Genomic DNA, 14,889 nt, shown 5'->3' on the forward strand with positions numbered 1-14,889 from the left:
CTGTGTGCAACCGGAGGATATGCATCTACTCTACGTGTCTGGTCATGCACGGTCTGTGAATAGACTCACAAAAGTGCCAGAACACTTCCTAAGCTAGACTGACTGGACTGACTGAACCCTTGTCATGTTGTAGCTTGTCCACGGACACATAGGGTTGGATGTGTCGCGTGACATCCCCTCCTTTTCAAAGTGAGGTATTGGTACCAAACTGTATGGCGTCGAGGGAGATCGCCCATAGCATCCGGAATCCTGGGAGGGACTCTTCGCCGACCCACTCTGATGTGTGGGTCCTGCGGTACTTGAACTTCATAAAGGTTTGCAACGCTTGCTTCTTTGGGGCGCGTTGAAAGCGACACAAAATCTTCTATGGCTCCTTCGATGCTTCAACTTCGTCTAGAGTCATGCTTCTTCCGTCTTCAAGAATCTCCATGGCTGAAAATTCCTGAAACCACTTCCAACACAAAAACATGAACATACCTATTCCATGTAAAGTGACTGGAAAAATTCTATGCTTCTTAAATGAATGTGCATGCAATGGAGATGAACAAAGAGACGGAGTGCCAAACCGTTTATCAAACATACGCAAACAATGGGGTCGAATCTTGACTTTCTGATCTAAATCAATTAACTGTGGCAAATCACAATGAAAATGCCTATGCTTGATGCTCAATCCTTCTTGTGCTCTTTCGGATATTGTGTCATGCCAAGGAAGAGACATGAAATGTGAATTCCTTGGGTGCAAACATTTCATCTTTTCATGATAATCCGCATAAATCCGTGCTGATTCATGAGTGAATCGTGCTCAACGTACAATATGTCATGCCTATGAAAAGGGATCACATAAGGACGGTGACTAAAATACAGGAAAGCATCACGAATGAAACGCTCGAACAACGCGTGCTGACTAATCATTCGTACACAGAAACTTCCTGTGGGGATTCTTTGGACCTCGACTCAAGAGCCAAGATCGGTTCTTCGTGATCGATCGTATCTGCAACGAGGTTAGCTTCGGTAGAAAAAGCATCAACTAAACCATCATCCTTGTGAACAATCACGTCTTGATCATACAAATCATCATGCTCGTCAGAAATCACATCGTGATCATCATGCAAAGCTGTCATTGTCATTCAAATCATCATGCTTATCAGTATCATTCAAGTCATCATGCTTATCATCATGCAAATCCTGTGTATCATGCTTGGAAGAAGAAGAGACTAAGAGAGTCTCCTTTTCCCGAATCTCTTGAATCTTCGCCTGCACATTAGAAATGAGAGAGGAAGAATGGACAACGTTCTTGCGATCCATTTTTGTTTTTCTTTCTGCATACTTGCGATCAAATTCTTTGGCATCCAAGCGTAATTGCTCGCACTCACGCTCGTTGGTTGCCATTCTTGCTTCGTTCCACGTTGTCATCATGTCCATCATCATCTTGCACCAAGCCTCCATAGGATCTGGTGCAATCCTTGGCGTAGATGGGGAATGGGGAGGGTCAGACAAACCTCTTGGTGGGGACAATTCTTCTTCGCTACTCCCATGCTCACCACCTCCAAGCGAAGTATCCATTCCGCTTTGAGTGATGACCATCCACTGAAGTCGTGGGTTCTTGTGGTCTTGGGTTCTTAAGTTCACGAGGAACTTGGGTTCTTGGGGGTCTTGGTTCTTGGATTTTTGAGGTTCTTGAGTTCTTGCAGTTCTTGAGGTTCTTCTTTCGCTTGCAATCTGTGTTAGAGAAGGATCTTCTCTTCACCCGAGTTCTGCTCTTTTCCGCGGGCGCACCCCTTGGAGGCCTTGCGCTCACACCAAGGTTTCTTTTTCCCACCTCACGTCGATTGGCCAGCCGCTAAGTGCACGGTCCGCTCTCAATGAGTGAAAAGAGGCACAAGGGGAGGCTGGACAAGACCTTTCTTGGGTTTCCTATCACTCTTCAAAAACACAATTAGGAATCGACACGCCCAAGAGCACTTGGGTTTCGTGCGACCGCAACAAGCAAAACAAATTATGTGGTTCTTGTGGTTCTTTCCTTGAGTGATACAATACACTGCCAAAGCTCTAATACCAATGTAAGGTGCAGCGGAATGAATGTTGAACTTTGCTCAAAATGAGTGCTCCGAATTGTGCTCAAGGTTCCTTTTACTTATGGAAGGGAGAGCCTTCCGTTCCTCAATGAGAGAGTGCAATGGACACCAACAAAGTGAATGGACACTGTGTGTGAAAGTGCATGAGACTGAGAGATAGAGAGAGAAGAGAATACAACACTAGAGACGTTATCAAACCCTCCTCCAAGGGCCCCACTCTCGATGACGAGAGTGGTCTACTATTGATTGCACAATTTGATACAATGATGCTCATGCAAATCTAATGGCTGTGTCGATGTCGACGGCGAGGACGACGATGACGAGACTAGGCTGAAATCTGAAAATGAATGGATCTCGTAATAGCTGAAAACTGATCACTGCAAATCCGGCTACGGCAAGCTCTCACGGCGAAGAGGTGAACTTCTGATTAGCACATTCAAGAGTCAAGTGTTTGGGTCCTTCTCGTAAGGATGCAAATCGAAGATAGTAGTACTTATTTTTATTGTATGAATAATCAAATTCTCTATAATTTGAATACTGCAAGAATCATATAAAAGTCATAAAGATTTTATAATTTGCATTAATGTTGAAGATGGTACTATGCATTAAAAAAATAAATAAATAAACTACAAATATAACAAGAAAAACAATTTGGTTTTGAAGCAAAAGAAGTAGTATAATTCTTGATGAGAAGATATTTTGATGCGAAGATATTTGTGAAAGTGATCGAAAAACCTCTTTCTTTGCCATGTCTACTCTCTCTCTCTCTCTCTCTCTCTCTCTCTCTCTCTCTCTCGGCATAGTTTCCTACAACGTTAAAATTATCTTCTTCTTCTTCTCTCTCTCTCTCTCTCTAAGACATATGATGTACACTCTCTCTCTCTTCCTCGATAAGCAGTCCCAATATGAGTTCCCCTACAAGTATTTCTTTCTCAATGAACTGCCACCGCTAGATTGGCATGCAGAATGTTATGGGTACACGAAGCGACATCTACTTCCAAGAATTTAGAAGCTTTGAGGTTTGTGAGCTTGACTATGCTATCAACCTAGCGAGAAGGCTGCACTCCTAACCTTGCTAGATGATTGAGGAAAAGACCTCTCGATGTTGATGACGAGTTGAAGCTCGCTTGATGATGGCCTTCATAAATGCAAGGTGCTGAAAAAGGCCAAACCACAGGTTGAGGAGCTGCCACTGTTTGCCAGATCGTTTTGTGAGGCAAAGAATTAACCTTAGCCTTGGGGTAGGAGTCTCTCTCTCTCTCTCTCTCTCTCTCTCTCATGTTCGTTAAAAGTGAAAGCCACACAAAGGAGCACCTCTTGCCCTGCTTGCATGCTGACTCTATTATTGAAGGCAACAAGCTTCTGTTTTAATTATTTTAAAGTCTAAGCTTTCATATTCAAGCCTTTGCTTTACTGGAGGTAATGCCCACTCGCAATCCTCGACCAAACCAACGCCCTTGGAAAAGAAGAAGAAAAGATATAAGTTCAAAAGCTCGTGTGAGCTCCGGTAGGCCCAAGAGATTTGAACCCCTCCCCTCTCACTACCAATTTCATCAATTGAATTAGTTGAATTTTATGAATTGTTCGAATCGGCATGATCGGATTTCATCAATTTCTTGAATTGGCATGCATTGATGGACACAACACTCAACCGTGGACAACACCTTCTATAGTTGATGAAAATGAGGCAAATGCATATACTCATGCTACAATCAAACATTAGGGAGCTAATGAAAAATTTCCAGTAATAATCAACAAGGCTCCAAGGCAAAATGAGTTGTGTTTATCATAAGCTTAAAAGGGTGTGGGCTTTCGGGTAACAATCTCCTATGGCCCATGCATGCATTGGAGGTTATTAGGTTTATCAGGGTTTCTACCTTTGTGCCAAGTGTCCTTAATATGGATCTTTTGTCCCTCAGCATAGGAAGGTACACTTTGGAAACTATGCGGTTCATCTAAACAGGCTATCCCCGAGATAAGTCAGCATCTGGGAAAGATATCTTTTCATGCTCATGGGTCTATGCAAAAGGGCAATTATGTGTGTGTCAGTAGCGGTGGCAGCTTCCCCACAGTGGCATCAGATCAAGGTTTTGATTTGCGGGCGAGGAAAGCTATTACTTGATTTATTCATTGGGTATGAAAATTGATTTATCCCATCCACGCTGCCGGCAAGAGGCCTTGGTATAAGAGGGCAAGGGACGGCATACGTACCTGGGCGGGGTCAATCGGTGTTCTGGATGGCCAATGGCCTAGCGTCGGCCTCTCCATTGCACTGCGGACGGGCCGCACCCTAGCATCTCCCCTCTGAGGGAGAGTGCACGTCATTATTCATGGCAGCGGGGGCTCGCGTTCGCGTGGCCCTCATTTCAATCTAAACTGGCAAGAGGCGTGCTGAATTCGGCACGATGGTGGTGGTCTTCGTGTCTTATTACTACAGGCCTGTGTGCACTGTCTCATATACGGTTGTAGCGATCAGAAATACACGAGTCTGATTTCCTCATCCGTCTCTGGTGACTGAAGAGCGTCGCTGCTGTTGTGTTCTTGATGTCTTGTGCGCAGCTGCTGAGGAGCGGTAGTTGGAGCGATCAGATGAGAGTCTCAAGGTTCGTTTTTCTCTGTTGGGCGCCCGTCATTGCAAGAGACAGAGACTGCATTTGTCGACCTGCAACACAAGTCCATTTAGCCATGACCACTATGAGGTTCTACTATAGAGTGTTGTCCTGCAACCAAGGTGGGGAGAGCAAGCAATAAAGGTGAGTCTCTCCAGTATATCTCAAGTCTTTGTGGGAGTCCTACGCGTACTGTTTTTGGTTTCGTATATTTTTGCACATGCATGCTTGATGTTCTGGGCACCTGATAGTGAACAGTAGCAAAGCTCGAAGTAGATTGTTGCACATGCATGATTGATGTTCTTGGACGTGCTGGGCACCAAGAAGGCAGTGAATGCTATGTACAGCTAGAAATAAATGTCCGACTAGAAAACTTCACTTCACTCTTGTATGTTTTGTTATAGTATGCCATGAGCTCCAAAATATACTCCTCCTCAAGCACCATCCTGGTACAACTTGCTGGAAGCAGCAATACACGATGCAAGCGCTCCCGGATGGAAGCGCAAATCCTCCTCCTACCACGTATGGCAACGGGATATATATATATTCACACTCTTCATAGCCAGTGGGATATTTCAGTTCAGCTGGCTCTTCCAAGGCAGCAAAGGAGGGGGAGGGTCGCTGATGCGGTGGGCTCATAATATGAGAGAGAGAGAGAGAGAGAGAGAGAGAGAGAGAGAGAGAGAGAGAGAGAGAGCCCAAGGTCCAGATGTCGCCAATCGATGATAATGATGTAGATGAAGAAGAGGAGAAAGAGGCCGAACAAGAGGCCCACATGCTTGCTTTTGCAACCCTCCACACTGCCTATGCTTTGTAAGCAAAAATAGCTTGCACGATCCTATGCAGCCTTTGGGCTTCCCTTCGCAATCGTGACCATTTTCTGCATAGCTTGTAGACAATCAATCAGTACAGGCTATCACCACTATTTGCACGTGTAGAACTGCTATAAGGCAATTCAATTTCTAGGAGATACTTTTTCCAATCAATTCGACGACTAAAGACCTGCACGTAACACGTCTTCGATAGTCGACTATGTGTTTTTTCTTTATATGCCAAGGTGCCTTGCATTACATGAACAAAGATACTCAAAAGTAAATTGCACAACAATTAGGCACGCCCGTAAGCCACATACACTTTGCCTTGCTTGAATGTAGGAACATCAATCATTTCCTTGGTGGTGAATCTGGGAATTGGCTCCTCTAGTATCTCACCAACTTCCTGTCAAAGTCGACGATGCGGAAGCATAGAGACCAAGGGGAGTGAGCACGAGAGAGAAAGAGAGAATGAGAGAGAGAGTCTCCTGAACCAATCAACCTTGGCAACGAATAACTGAATGTGTATACAATGGAGGCAAGGGGTTGCTTATCTAGCAAGCCTAGTAAATTGCCCTACCCAAGACCTTGACAAATAAGTAAAATAAATACCGAAAAGCCAAACTAATTAATGGGATCACATTGGGCAGTTCACTTGAGATGTTTGAACTTTAACACCCTCTTTGTAGCTTATAGTGGACATCAATAGTGAGACCAAGTTGATGAAGAAGCTACCATGAACACCCCAAAAAGTGACCACCAACTGGGTGTAGGTGTTGCTGTCCTTAATGCCATCTGTTGAGCATCGGTTGCCTTTGTAGAAATTTTAAACTGTAGACCATACTACATCCAATAATCTCCATTCGTGAACTGTGAACACATCACGTCCAAAATATAAAACTCCAAGGTAATGAATTGTTGGAACACATCCTGTCCATAATCTGACCAGCAACAATGGATTGGTGCACTCATCCATAGTGTTTTAGACGTCTTGATTGGTTCCTTGCCAGATGCATGTGCATTGAACTCCGACCTACTGGTCCAAACACCAATAACTTGAACTCCAACACAAGGGTCCAAATTAATTATAGGGAGCAGACATTGCCCCTCTCTGCCACTCACAAGCCTCTCTTTGATTGAAGCTAGTGGTGACACTTGACATTTGACTAGAAATCTGACGTCGAGGCCATTGTGGCCACCCCCACGAGTGCCAAGTCGATCTCCTTTGTCAAATCTTTATTACCGTAATCTCTGTCCAGCTTGCCTTTGTCCTTGTCTATCTGTGAGTTCTTGCTTTTGCCTTTGGCTTCAAACTCTTGAGCCAAACAAAGTGTCGAATCACAATCCTGACTGTGGTCGTATCTCTCGGGTACCGAGATAGCTAACTGAGTACTGGTACTGCCATCCTTGTCCAACTGACCTTTGCCTTTGTCCTCTAGCGAACTCTCTTCTCGTCCTTGGTTTCCTTGCCCGCTTCTTGCCACTTTTGGATGGTGTGCTGTTGCCCACAATGCAATTAGTATCATGGCGGATGTTTTCTTGAGCCACTTCGGTGGTTGCTTGGTTTGGTGGTTGCTTGGTTTGGGTTTCTGGTGTAATAGTTGCTCTTACTAGTACATTGGAGGAGGCAATCCTATGTTTTTGTCTTCAAGATTTCTGGTGTGACAACTGCAGTTACTAGTACATTGGAGCAGACAATCCTATGTTTTTGTCTTCTGGATGTGATCCTTGGAGGTTGTTCCCTTCATTGTGTCCTATTTCTTTATCCCTAGACTGGCATGGAGTTTTGTACAGGTGGATACTAGTCATATGGTATATCACAGAGAGAGAGAGAGCCCAAGGTCTCAAATATTATAATCTAGATGTCGCCATCGATGATGATAATGATGTGCCTTCAAGCTTCTTAGTAGATGAAGAAAAGTAAAAGGAGAGGCCTAACAAGAGACCCGTGCTCGCTTGCAACCCTCCACACTACCTATGCTTGTAAGCAAAAATAGCTTGCACAATCCTATGTAGCCTTTAGGCTTTCCTTTGCAATCGCGAGCATTTTCTGCATAGCTTGTAGACAATCAGTACAAATTACAACTTAAGCTCCCTAAATCTAGTAGCAATAAGTGTGTACATGTGAAATTGCTATAAGGCAATTCAATTATTAGGAGATTCTTTTTCCAATTGATTTGACAACTAAATATATGTACGTAACATGTCTTCAATAGTCGACTATGTGATTTTTTTGTATATGCCAAGGAGTTACTTTCTAAAAAAAACAGGACTAGATAGCGTGCAGTTGAACAGGCCTTTATTGTTGCTCAAAGAAAAGGTGGTAATAGCAATGTAGCCACTTCTCATGGTTCTTCTACGAGTGGTAAATCACCTGTTCCTAATGCTTCTGTTGGCATAAATTTGTCTGGGAATTTTGATGAAAATGACAAAAAGAAGATGCGTTGCCATTATTGTAAAGCTAATGATCACTTGATCAAGCAGTGTCCTAAGTTGAAGGCAAAAGAGGCTAAGAAGAAAGAGGCTGGTTCCACTACAAATGCTGGTTCCACTACAAATGCAGCTATTGTTGAGTCTTCTGTGAAAGGAGACTGTGATGCTGATGTTGATGCAGAATGGGCTTTTAGTGCAGACTGCACTTATGATCACATGAAAAAGGATACTTAAATTGCACAATAGTTAGGCAGCCTATAAGGCACATACACTTTGCCTTGCTTGAAAGTAAGAACATCAATGATTTCCTTGGTGATGAATCGGAGAATTGACGTCTGAAGTATCTCACCAACTTCCAAGTTGTAACTGACTGTTGATCTATGTTTTCACTTAATTAGGCTCTGAATAAGAGGTCCAATAAGATGCTTTACTCTTTGGTCGGCGAATCAACTCAAGTTAAAGTAGAACATATGGAGTAGTATCCTCCAAGTTAGGAAGTTTCTTAAGCTTATTAGCGTGTTCATCTTGCCCCAAACATTCCTTTGAATGGCTGTTGTAGAACACTTGGTGAGAGTAGCTTATAGAACTTTGCACTTATCTTCACTAGGTTTTGGAACGGTCCACAATATCCGGAACATAATCCAGAGTACTTCTTGGTGCGAAAAGTTTTAGAGTCCTCGCCTATTCTAATAAGATATACCCACATGCATGCTTGTAGCCAAACGGACTACGGAAGCTGTTGTCACGACTCATGACTCCGTTGAGTGGGGGAGATTCTTGTTGGAGCTTGGTTCTCTCGGTTTTGGCTCTCTCCATGGCCTGTAGCTTCCTAGAGGCCCAGTGGATGTTTATCCTACCGTCCTGGTGCTTCCAAATGTTGCCTAGGCCCTTCTCCACATTTTTTCACTTTTTCTTCTATTTATTTAGGTAGTGGGGGCTGATGTTTGGGTCGGGCATCCAGCCTATGACACTATTTAGGGGGCAGGGGCGCCCCCTAGTGGGCAGCCTAAACCACAGCAATAACCAGCTATGTAGACGAGGGGCGAAGAGTTCAAGACAGATTCAAGGTAGGATCACATGATGGCCTTGGTGTGGTAGATTGGTTATGCCATTTCCCTCTTGAATAACAGCACTTGAGTTCAACTCTCCTCGTTGGATAGATCTTTAAGGTCTTTTGGGATAGTTTCCTACAACGCTAAAATTCTCTTCTTCGTGTTCTTCTTCTTCTTCTAGATCGGTCTAGCTAGCTGCAAGTGATGGCGGGAAATCGCAGTCGGGTGGGGGTGGCCTCTACACCTCCTCGACTGGAGTCCAATATCACCTCAGGGAAAGATAGGCAAGCTATCTATGACAATGGGGGTACCACCTAGCATGTATGTAGCTAGGACGCAAACATATACACAACCAAACATGCCCTGTAAACAATGTCAAGGCTCACACCCATGTGTGGGATGGGGTGGGCAAGGTGAGAGAAATAATGAGATAGAGAGAGATAGTGAAAGTGAACTTGCTACCCATGCACATAGCAAGGACGATGAAGATGTAAGCAAAACATGCAAGTATGCTCTCTCCTCATACAAGAGGTGACGAATCCGCACACCCAAGTAAGATGAGAGGAACAATGAGAGAGAGAGAGAGAGAGAGAGAGAGAGAGAGAGAGAGAGAGAGAGAGAGAGAGAGAGAGAGAGAGAGAGAGAGTGTATGTGTGGTGGCGAACCGGCACACCTCAAGAGAGAGAGAGAGAGAGAGAGAGAGAGAGAGAGAGAGAGAGAGAGAGAGAGAGAGAGAGAGAGAGAGAGAGAGTGTATGTGTGGTGGCGAACCCGCACACCTCAAGATGCAAATGAAAGGAAACAAGCATAAGCCATACTCACAATAAAGCATACCCCAAATGTCACGTGACACATCCAACCCTATGTGTTCGTGGACAAGCTACAACATGACAAGGGTTCAGTCAGTCTAGCTTAGGAAGTGTTCTGGCAATTTTGTGAGTCTGTTCGCAGACCGTGCATGATCAGACACGTAGAGTAGATGCATATCCTCCGGTTGCACACAGCATGATCATCAGCATTCCCATCAGAATCCATCAGAATCCATCAGGGGAATTTTCCAGTGCATTTTTCCTATTTTTGACATTTTTCACTTATTATTTTTAAGAAACTTTTGTTGGAAAGTAGGGCAATTTTGCTAAGATAATATGTAAGCAAACCAAAGCTAGCACTATTTGGCAGAAGGAGAAGGAGAGCATCAGGCACTCAAGTGCAGCAGGCCTCTGGAGACCCTTCTCAAGCAAGACCTCTCCAACCAAGCTGGCGTTTTCTCTCCAGCAGGCATCAACGTTTTTAGACCTTCAGCCTTGGCGAATTTCAGCAGCACACCAACGTTTTTGATTAGCCTTAGCCTGGCGTTTTTCCCAAGGCCTGCACTCAACATTTGTGCTAGCGTTTTCAGATTTAGACCATTTGCTGCCACCGTTTTTGGTTCAGTCATACCGCCTTGCGGATCAGCCCCAAGATCAGCCGGCGATGGTCCCTTTTGATGCAGATCCCTGCCACATCGGTACCATCACGAAGAACCTCTGGATAGCGTAGCGTTTTTGCATTTACCTGCAAATCTGCCAGCGTTTTCTGAATTCAGCATATAGCCTCTACAAACCGACCCGAACCCGCAATAGATCCTCGCCGTGAGAGCTTGCCGTAGCCGGATTTGCAGTGATCAGTTTTCAGCCATTATGACAGCCATTCATTTTCTGATTTCAGCCTAGTCTCGTCATCGTCGTCCTCGCCGTCGACATCGACACAACGATTAGATTTGCATCAGCATCATTGTATCAGATTGTGCAATCAATAGTAGACCACTCTCGTCATAGAGAGTGGGGCCCTTGGAGGAGGGTTTGACGACGTCTCTGGTGTCGTATTCTCTTCTCTCTCTATCTCTCCGTCTCATGCACTTTCACGCACAGTGTCCATTCACTTTGTTGGTGTCCATTGCACTCTCTCATTGAAGAACGGAAGGCTCTCCCTTCCATAAGTAAAAGGAACCTTGAGCACAATTCGGAGCACTCATCTTCAGCAAAGTTCAACATTCATTCCGCTTCACTTTACATTGGTATCAGAGCTTTGGTAGTGTTTTGTATCACTCAAGGAAAGAACCACAAGAACCACATAATTTTTTTTGCTTGTTGCAGTTGCATGTAACCCAAGTCCTCTTGAGCGTGTCGATTCCTAATCGTGTTTTTCAAGAGTGACAGGAAACTCAAGAAAGAAGGTCTTGTCTAGCCTCCCCTTGTGCCTCTTTTCACTCATTGAGAGCGGACCGTGCACTTAGTGGCCGGCCAATCGACGTGAGGTGGGAAAAAGCAACCTTGGTGTGAGCGCAAGGCTGCCAAGGGGTGCACCCGTGAAAAAGAGAAGAACTCGGGTGAAGAAAGATCCTTCTCTAACACAGATTGCAAGCGAAAGAATAACCACAAGAACTCAAGAACCTCAAGACCCTCAAGAACCGAAGAACCAAGACCCCCAAGAACCCAAGTTCCTCGTGAACTTAAGAACCCAAGACCACAAGAACCCACGACTTCAGTGGATGGTCATCACTCGAAGCGGAATGGATACTTCGCTTGGAGGTGGTGAGCATGGGAGTAGCGAAGAAGAATTGTCCCCACCAAGAGGTTTTTCTGACTCCCCCTTCCCCATCTACGCCAAGGATTGCACCAGATCCTATGGAGGCTTGGTGCAAGACGATGATTGATATGATGACAACGTGGCACGAAGCAAGAATGGCAACCAATGAGCGTGCGCGCGAGCAATTACGCTTGGAGGCCAAAGAATTTGATCGCAAGTATACAGAAAGAAAAACAAAAATGGATCGCAAGAACGTTGTCCATTCTTCCTCTCTCATTTCTAATGTGCAGGCGAAGATTGAAGAGATTCGGGAAAAGGAGACTCTCTTAGTCTCTTCTTCTTCCAAGCATGATACACAGGATTTGCATGATGATAAGCATGATGACTTGAATGATACTGATAAGCATGATGATTTGAATGACAATGAAAGCTTTGCATGATGATCACGATGTGATTTCTCACGAGCATGATGATTTGTATGATCAAGACGTGATTGTTCACAAGGATGATGGTTTAGTTGATGCTTTTTCTAGCGAAGCTAAGCTCGTTGCAGATACGATCAATCACAAAGAACCGATCTTGGCTGTTGAGTCGAGGTCCAAAGAACTATTATGTGTACGAATGATTAGTCAGCACGCGTTGTTCGAGTGTTTCATTCGTGATGCTTTCCTGTATTTTAGTCACCGTCCTTATGTGATCCCTTTTCATAGGCATGACATATTGTACGTTGAGCACGATTCACTCATGAATCAGCACGGATATATGCGGATTATCATGAAAAGATAAAATGTTTGCACCCAAGGAATTCACATTTCATGTCTCTTCCTTGGCATGACACAGTATCCGAAAGAGCACAAGAAGGATTGAGCATCAAGCATAGGCATTTTCATTGTGATTTGCCACAGTTAATTGCTTTAGATCACAAAGTCAAGATTCGACCCCATTGTTTGCGTATGTTTGATAAACGGTTTGGCACTCCGTCTCTTTGTTCATCTCCATTGCATGCACAGTCATTTAGGAAGCATAGAATTTTTCCAGTCACTTTACATGGAATAGGTATGTTCATGTTTTTGTGTTGGAAGTGGTTTCAGGAATTTTCAGCCATGGAGATTCTCGAAGACGGAAGAAGCATGACTCTAGATGAAGTTGAAGCATCGAAGGAGCCACATAAGACTTTGTGTCGCTTTCGGGGCGGCCCAAAGAAGCAAGCGTTGCAAACCTTTATGAAGTTCAAGTACCGCAGGACCCACACATCAAAGTGGGCCGGCGAAGAGTCCCTTCCAGGGTTCCGGATGCTATGGGTGATCTCCCTCGACGCCATACAGTTCGGTACCAGTACCTCACTTTGAAATGGAGGGGATGTCACGTGACACATCCAACCCTATGTGTCTGTGGACAAGCTACAAGATGACAAGGGTTCAGTCAGTCTAGCTTAGGAAGTGTTCTGGCACTTTTGTGAGTTTGTTCGCAGACCGTGCATGACCAGACACGTAGAGTAGATGCATATCCTCCGGTTGCACACAGTATGATCATCAACATTCCCATCAGAATCCATTAGGGAAATTTTCCAGTGCATTTTTCCTATTTTTGACATTTTTCACTTATTTTTTTAAAGTGACTTTTGTTGGAAAGTAGGTAGGGCAATTTTACTAAGATAATATATAAGCAAACCAAAGCTAGCACTATCTGGCAGAAGAAGAAGGAGAGCATCAGGCACTCAAGTGCAGCAGGCCTCTGGAGACCCTTTTCAAGGAAGACCTCCCCAACCAAGCTGGCGTTTTCTCTCCAGAAACCATCAGCGTTTTCAGACCTTCAACCTTGGCGAATTTCAGCAGCACACTAGCATTTTTGATCAGCCTTAGCCTGGCGTTTTTCCCAAGGCTTGCGCTCAACATTTGTGCTAGCGTTTTCATATTTAGACCATTTGCTGCCACCGTTTTTGGTTCAGCCATACCGCCTTGCAGATCAGCCCCAAGATCAGCCCGTGATTGCCCCTTTGATGCAGATCCTTGCCACATCGGTACCATCGCGAAGAACCTCTGGATAGCGTAGCGCTTTTGCATTTACCTGCAAATCTGCCAGCGTTTTCTGAATTCAGCATATAGCCTCTACGAACCGACCCGAACCCGCAATAGATCCTTGCCGTGAGAGCTTGCCGTAGCCGGATTTGCAGTGATCAGTTTTCAGCCATTACGACAGCCATTCATTTTCAGATTTCAGCCTAGTCTCCTCGTTGTCGTCCTCGTCCTCGCCGTCGACATCGACACAGCCATTACATTTGCATCAGCATCATTGTATCAGATTGTGCAATCAATAGTAGACCACTCTCGCCATAGAGAGTGGGGCCCTTGGAGGAGGGTTTGACAACGTCTCTGGTGTCGTATTCTCTTCTCTCTCTATCTCTCAATCTCATGCACTTTCATGCACAGTGTCCATTCACTTTGTTGGTGTCCATTGCAGTCTCTCGTTCAAGAATAGAAGGCTCTCCCTTCCATAAGTAAAAGGAACCTTGAGCACAGTTCGGAGCACTCATCTTGAGCAAAGTTCAACATTCATTCCGCTGCACCTTACACCAAAGGACACAAGATATGGCATCAAGATGGAGTATGTTGATTTCTTGCCAAGAAGAAAATACAATGGGTAGCATAGGGCAAGAAGATGAGAAGGGAACATAACAGTCGGGTGCATAATGGAAGGATGGGAGGTGATGGCGAGGAATGGTGTGAGGGTAGCCTTCATTCTTCTTCTTGAAATCATGCCTTGAATCCTTCATAGCAAGTGTGTGGAGACGTGATGCTCATTTTGTCCATGGTGAGGGTGTTGTGATGATGTGATTAGGGTGTAGTGGTGTGTGTGCACGTATGGGTGTGTGCTCTTGTGATAGAGATGTGTGTCTTCTCTCTCTCCTGTTCGTGTTTTTTTGAGATAGAGACCCTTTCTTATATAGGAAAGGGAAAATTTCAACAATTTCTAAAATTGTAGATAATTTTCGAAGCAAGCCCATGTGGCGGTGGGCCATCCTTGTCTGGCTGTGTGTGCATATGTCAGGTTAGGAGTCTTATGAGAGAGAAAAGAGAAGAGAGAGGGAAGGGTAGGATAGAGGGATAGGGAATTTACAAGGTGCTAACCATGGCTAGCTCATTAGGAAAGAGGGAAGAGGGGAAATTACAAGGGTTTGTCAGAGGCGAGTAGTTGATGGAAAGGGTGAACTTGCTAGGGATAGAGGTTTTTAACCCATACTTGACAAAGACTTCCTTTAATGCCCTTACAAAGATGCTCCTTGACTAGTGTGGCAAGGTCCCATGATGGTGGGGAAGAGACCTTAGATGAGGTTGTGAGTG

The 14,889-nt window shown here is 44.6% G+C and overlaps 1 protein-coding gene and 1 non-coding gene across 5 annotated transcripts in view; both read left to right on the forward strand.

Moving 5' to 3' along the window:
- The first annotated feature begins 4,084 nt into the window (after nt 1-4,084).
- LOC147431143 (pentatricopeptide repeat-containing protein At1g08070, chloroplastic-like) overlaps nt 4,085-14,889 on the forward strand; it is a 134,273-nt gene continuing 123,468 nt past the window's right edge. The window contains exons 1-2 of one of the 4 annotated variants that reach the window (XM_086493789.1): nt 4,085-4,512; nt 4,635-4,828. The gene's annotated coding sequence lies outside the window, so the exon portion shown is untranslated. Of the gene's footprint in view, nt 4,829-14,889 lie in introns of all 4 variants that reach the window. The other 3 variants (XM_086493791.1, XM_086493795.1, XM_086493794.1) reach the window with 3 other exon arrangements.
- On the forward strand, nt 4,279-4,440 carry LOC147431144 (U1 spliceosomal RNA). The gene has a single exon (XR_015185764.1). It is a non-coding gene; the product is annotated as a U1 spliceosomal RNA (small nuclear RNA).

This window comes from Adiantum capillus-veneris, chromosome 21, assembly GCF_014529385.1.
Source record: "Adiantum capillus-veneris isolate H3 chromosome 21, ASM1452938v2, whole genome shotgun sequence".
Lineage (NCBI taxonomy): Eukaryota > Viridiplantae > Streptophyta > Polypodiopsida > Polypodiales > Pteridaceae > Adiantum > Adiantum capillus-veneris.